The following is a 7,096-nucleotide window of genomic DNA, read 5'->3' as shown; positions in this document are numbered from 1 at the left end:
TTTACCCTATATCACTTATTGACAAAAATGGCTTTCCCATGGAAAAGGGGACTAGAAATGTATTTATGGTCTTAAATTGCACAATATTTACTAAATCTCTTTCTCCCCCTTTTACTCATTGGCTGCACAGAATATGCTGCATTTACTCCTGGAAAAATTTGTCAAGTTATTTTCTACTTAAGTGACTAACATCTGAAATTTTTATAATTTGCAGTAAGTTGCTCAAGAACACGAATCAGATTGCCATGAATCAGTGTGGCTGCTGGGCCTAAATGAAAAATACTTTTCCATTCCATCCTCATTGCACAATTTCTTTTATGCTAACAGCAGATGTGGATCACTTCGGAGGATTTAATGAATTTTACAGGCACAGGTTGAATGTCTCAAAAAATATGCTTTGGGAGTTTTTACTAAATGAAATTTGAAATTACTGGAGCCAGGAAAATTTGATTTTTTACCCAAGAAATAGGTCACATTCAATGACTCACTAATAGATCCACAGATCAATTTTTAGAAAGATAATAATAATAATCTTTAGAAAGATAATTATTTTAGAAAAATAATAACTAGCTATAGTAATAATAGCTAATACTTACACAGTAAATACTATGATATAGCTCTGCCTGGTACTCTACGTTTATTAACTGATTGAATCCTCAAAACAAACCTATGAGATAGGTGCTACTGTTGCCATCCTCACTTTGCAGGTGAGGAAACTGAGACAGGCAGAAGATAATTTACTTGCCCAAGGTCTTAGAGAGAGTAAGTGAGGGAGCCAGGATTAGAACCCAGGTAGTCTGGCTAAGGCACATATCATTTGGGTGCATGTAAGGAACTTAAATGGGAGCTGTGGTAGTGCAGTGGTTAAGTGCTCAGCTGCTAACTACGAGGTTGGTTGTTTGAACCCACCAGCCGTTCTGGGGAAGGAAGATGTGGCAGTCTGCTTGTGTGAAGATTTACAGCCTTGGAAACCCTATGGGGCAGTTCTGCTCTGTCCTACAGGGTCCCTATGAGTAGGGCTCGACTCAATGGCAACAGGTAAGAAACTTCAGAAAAGCAATTTTCTTTGGGTATGGTGGACGAGGTGCAAGACTTATGATTGTATTCATATGAGTGCACCTTCTTTGGCCATTTTATCGCTCCTCGGTGTTACCTAGTGATCTTAATGTCTAAGTCAGATCCTGGGAAAGAAGAAAACTCACTATTTTTCAATCTATTATGTACATTTCATTTCAAGACAGAAGGGTGGTAATTATTTGCTTTTCCCTTAGAGTGCTCCCATGTACCCGGTAGGCCAGGCTTGGGGTCAGAGGCTTCAGGGCAGTGCTTGATAAAACTGTCAGCATTCCTCTGGAGACATCTTTGGTTATCTTGGGAATCAGGAACATTTAAAAGAACCAGAAGTCACTAAATCAATGCTCATCTCATTCAAAAATTAAGGGTGACGTGACCAGTTTACCTACCGTTAATCCTGTGTTATCTAAATGTGAATAGAGTGAATAGACTCACAGATTAACCCAAGTATCCTGTATCCCAGTTCTTAGTTCTTCTGAATAGACACTGTAGCCATCTCCCAATATATTAGAATTGTAAAATCTTTTCAACCTAAAAATCAGGATAATCAAAGCCTTTCCAAACTAAAAAGAAAACAGTATCAGTTATTTATATTACCAACCAAGTACAGACTCCTTCTGTAAATCAGAATGTGAACATGTAAAAATACATAAGGATCTAAAAGCATCACCTACGGGCCCTTCATTATATAATGTTATTTTATACATGTTAATGGGTTACTCTGCTCAAACATGTTTGAGCCTTATTCACACTGTATTTCTAATGGCAAGTCCTAACTGAACCTTATGGTGCTGTGACTTTGGCTACCATCAAAAGTTAGCCTAATAAATGAGACTCTTTTCACTAGTTTTAAGGAATTTCAGCATCCATGAGAGAAAAAACACAAAAAACAAACTAACCTTTAACGGATCTGAGAGATGGACTATCTTTATACTGCTAAAAGGCATATAATACCTTATGCTTATATCCTACTTCATAATTCAGAATGTTTTCATATATAACATTACCTTATTTAATCCTCACATGCCTATGTAGTACATATTATTATGCCCATTTTAAAGATAAGGAAACAGAAGCTCAGAGAACTTCAGTAACTTGCCTAAGATAGTACAGTTTACAATGACACAACCAGGATTCAAATACGAGTCTTCTAACCTCTGCTCATTCTAAAACTGTAGTGCAAACATTATGTGGGGAATCTTAACTCAAAACTGGTTAGTGTCTCCAAATATCACCTGTAACTATGTTTTTAAAAAACAACAGTAACTTTAAATGGCTAAAATATGAATCTAAGTTCAAGATAGTTTTAGTAAATCTAAAATTATACACTTAAGAATTTTAGCTACACACCAGATAAAATATGATTGAAATATTTTTCATTTTTTGGAATAAAATAAACCAAAGATCTAAGTTTATTAATCTATAAAACATGATTGGTTGCTGTATAATTCTTGAAGAACCCCAGATAGCAACCCATGAGGACTCTGTAGATACCTTGAAGGTAAGTGTGCTTTTCGAGGGGAGGGAAGAAGAAAGGGCTGAGAAGTGTGTCCGTATATTCTTCCACTCACCTATACACAGACCTAAGAGCAACCCATCTTCCAGAAGCTATGAGAAACTGTCCAGTGCGGAGACACTGGAGCACGACCTCATCAGTTTATAATTTGCTAATCTAGCATTCTGGATCATTTGGCTAACAGTTGAGCTGAAGTTCTTATTCATGATAGCCATGAAAAACAGGGTTACAAAAAATGAATAATGCTAACATCTGAAGGAGGTTTACCTATTTAAGAAAAAAAAAATATTAAAAATCTTACATTGTACATTTCCAAGGAATGCTGTTTAAGTGTAACCTAAGAAAAATTTATCCTGCTGTGACCCAACATGAATTTATCCAGGCCACTGTGTGCTTTGTACATAAGAGATAAAGGGCAAGAGAAGATATGGTGCTTACCTAGTGATTACTCAAGGAATTTAGACTCCAGTTAGGAAAGACAGATGTACTTACAGTCAAAAGCAGAGAAAACTCTCACATCAGCATATAATTAAGAACTAGATTGTACGGTCAGAGCAAAGTTACTCTAGAAAATCAGTGGGGAAATATTACATAATGCTCTCTTACTCGTTTGATATGTACATATATAAAATCATATATATATATAATCATCTCTAATTTACACAGAACATTCTCAATCCAAGTTGATGACTGCTCTACAGATTCATTCTAGCTTAAAACTGTTGTTGTGTGCTGTCAAGTCGATTCTGACTCATGGTGACCCTATAGAACAGAGAACTGCCCCATAGGGTTTTCTAGGCTGTAATCCTTATGGGAGCAGATTGCCAGGTCTTTTCTCCTACTTCTGGGGGTCAAAATGTCCATTTTAAAAAATAAAAGATAGTGATAGACAACAGTTGTTTTAGTTGGCAATCCTATACAAATTAACAACTTTTTTTTTTTTTTACATTATTTTATTGGTCTGTAAAATCCCCAAGTCTGAGGACTACGTCTGGTAGACATTAGGAAGCTGTGTTAAAGTGCTTGTTAAGACTTCTGGAGAGAAAGCCTATTCTGAGAGGGGAGGAAAGCACCCCGGAGCAAGGCCCCTACAACTGAAGACATCTGAGGTTAGGTTAAGCAATGATTAAAGGGTAGGGACACATTCTGGAGATGAAGCGTACAAATACTGCATTCAATTTTTACTTTCACAACTTTGGGCTGCACTAAGACAAGCCCTAAATCCTCTTGGTATTTACACAAACAACACCCAACTATTTAGTTATTCTATGACAATAAATGAGTTTCTTTGGGGGGAAAGATTTTTGTTCTTGTTGTTAGTTTTGTTTTGTTTTTTTTTTTTTTTTACAAGTTCTTAAGCCCTTTAGAAAACTCTAAAAGCAAAGCTGCAATTCTGCTTGAGAAATAAGAATGTCATTCCCTAACACACTGGCTCTTAAAGTGTGCTCCCAGGATCAGCAGCATCAGCATCACCTGCAAACTTGTTAGAAATGCAAATTCTCAGGCTCCACTCCAGATCTACTGAATCAGAAACTCTGGGAGTAGCGCCTAGCAATCTGTGGTTTAACAAGACCTCCAGTTGATTCTGATGCACATTAAATAAAGTTTAAGAAAAACTGCCCTAATGTAATGTAGTCCAGCCACTATTCACTGTTTGAATATTAAAATCCACTTAAGTCAGACTATTAAATTCTTTTGCTCAGCTCAAACTCTTGGGTAATTTGTATGCATCTTTATTTGAAAAGAATTTTCCAACAATAATGAGCAAAACAGTGATTTAAACTATATAGATTTATTTTTTGAAATTTTGTTTATAAATGATCACAACTGTAAATGATTTATTAGTATTTCATAGTCAAATCTGAGTGTCTTTTTGTGTTCGTGCTTTATAGAACCAACCAAATAATTTTCACAAAAGAAATACGTTATAGCTATAGCTTGACAGACTAGTTCCAAGCTTTCTAAAAACTCCTCACATAACCAGAATTTTAATGACAAAAAGTAAAAAACAAGTAATTTCTAAGATATTTCCCAGGTTTGCTATGTATGCAATATATGTTTTTATATGGGTATGATTCTAAGATATTTCTAGGTCCTAAGTCACCAAGGAGTCCTAGTGGTACAGTGGTTAAAGTGCTCGGCTGCAAACCAGCAGATCAGTGGTTCAAACCCACCAGCCACTCTGTGGGGGAAAGATGTGGCAATCTGCTCCCGTCAAGATTTACAGCCTTAGAAACCCTACGGGGCAGTTCCACGCTGTCCCACAGGGTTGCTATGAGTCAGAATCGACTGGACAGCAACAGGTTTGGTTTTGAAGCCCTGGTGGTACAGTGGTTAAAGCACTCAGCTGCGAACCAAAAGGTCAGAGGTTTGAACCCACCAGCTGCTCTATGGGAGAAAGATGGTGCTGTCTGCTTCCATAAGGATTTATAGCCTTGGAAACCCTATGAGGCTGTTCTACTTTGTCCTATAGGTTCGCTACGAGCCGGAATCGACTTCATGGCAGTGGGTTTGGTTTGGTTAAATCACCAAACAAGATTTTATATGTTTATGAAATTGCTATTACTGGGGCAAGAAAGCACTCCAACTGACATTAGGAAAATTTTTAACAAAAAAAGGGCTTCTGGTTAAATCTAGGTTAGTCCAGGAATTCAATTAATAAAAGAGCAACTTTATTTCCCAAGGACTTTAATACAATTTTAGGATCCTCTTCAATAAATTAAAACAACAATATCCTCCCAACACCTCCCCACCTATTTTTCTTCAAGGTATGGGGCAAAGAAGAAACCTGTACACATCCTGCCATCCACCCATAGGTGTGGCTTGCTTAGTCAAGCAGAATTATGTGTCCTGTGTATACCTGGGCCTTCATAAAACGGTATGTTAACATACCCAGGGAGTATGTCTAAGACAAAGCTGGGAGTAGCGGCTACAAAGGAGCCCTGGTGGCACAACGGTAAAGGCTCGGCTGCTAACCAAAAGGTCAGCAGTTCAAACCCACCAGCTGCTCTGCAGGAGAAAGATGTCATAGTCTGTTTCTGTAAAGATTACAGCCTTGGAAACCCCATGGGGTGGTTCTACTCCGTCCTATAGGGTCGCTATGAGTCGTAATCGACTCAATGGCAGTGGGTTGTTTTGGTTTTAGCAGCTACAGCCTGACTGGAATAACTTCCCCATCTGATAACCTTGTTGCAGATGGTACTCTGAGATAAGGATATGTATGTTTATTGACCAGCAAATACCATTTTTCTGTGTTGCAGTAACTCAAGTGTAAATAGTCTGCTGTGACAGGCCTGGCATTCTTGCCTCTACAGAAACCTGTTTCCCTAATTTCAATGCCACATTATATAACAGGTTATAAATGTCTGCAGTTACAAATGGCACCAATGCCCACTGGATGCTGTTGGCTTTAAGGATCTCTGGGAACTGACATCAACTTAGGGATTGTCTTAGTCATCTAGTGCTGCTATAACAGAAATACCACAAGTAGATGGCTTTAACAAAGAGAAATTCATTTTCTCACAGTCTAGTAGGCTAGAAGTCCAAATTCAGGGCGTTAGCTCCAGGGGAAGGCCTTCTCTCTCTGTTGACTCTAGAGGAAGTTCCTTGTCATCAACCTTCCCTTGGTCTAGGAGCTTCACTGCACAAGAACGCAAGGACCAAAGGACGTGCTCTGTTCCCAGTGCTGCTTTCTTGGTGGCATGAAGTCCCCAACTCTCTGCTCACTTCACTTTCCTTTTATCTCTTGTAAGATAAAAGGTGGTGCAGGCCACACCCCAGAGAAACTCCCTTTACTCTGGATCAGGGATGTGACCTGAGCAAGGGTGTTACATCCTACCCTAATACTCTTTAACATAATCTAATCTTGCCTCATTAACCACAGACAGACATTAGGATTTACAACACATAGGAAAATTATATCAATCTCAAAATGGAGGACAACCAAACAATACTGAGAATCATGGCCTAGCCATGCTGACACATATTTTTGGGGGACACAATTCAATCCATGACAGGGATCAATCCACAGTCAAAGATGGTAATGATACTTACCTATCCATCTACCCAGCCATCCCCATCCACTCACCCATCCAATATCTGATAGAGCCCTATCTACCAGGCATTTGGCTAGGTGATCACACTTCAATAACAGAAAATAGGCATTGGATTCCTGGATATATAAATCAATAGGATTTAATTATGAATGTTGAAGCATACACAGCAATGTAAAAAATGTTTTGTTGAGGCATAATTTATATATCATAGAAACTTACCCATGTTAAGTGGACAAATCAATGATGTTAGTAAGTTTACTGAGTGGTATAACCATGGCCACAATCTAATTTCAGAACATTTCCATCAACAGTAATTGTCATTAATAATGTCCTCTTCAAAAAAATTCTAATTCTCTTGATGTCCTGAAAACCACCCTGGCAGGTGAGAGGTGAGTTTTGCTGACTCACACTTGGCACTATGGAAGTAGTGGAGGGGCCCGTTGCTTCTTGG

The sequence above is a fragment of the Trichechus manatus genome, unplaced genomic scaffold (genome assembly GCF_000243295.1).
Source record: "Trichechus manatus latirostris isolate Lorelei unplaced genomic scaffold, TriManLat1.0 scaffold00085, whole genome shotgun sequence".
NCBI lineage: Eukaryota > Metazoa > Chordata > Mammalia > Sirenia > Trichechidae > Trichechus > Trichechus manatus.
The sequence above is the reverse complement of the archived record's forward strand: the minus strand, read 5'-3'. Positions refer to the sequence as shown.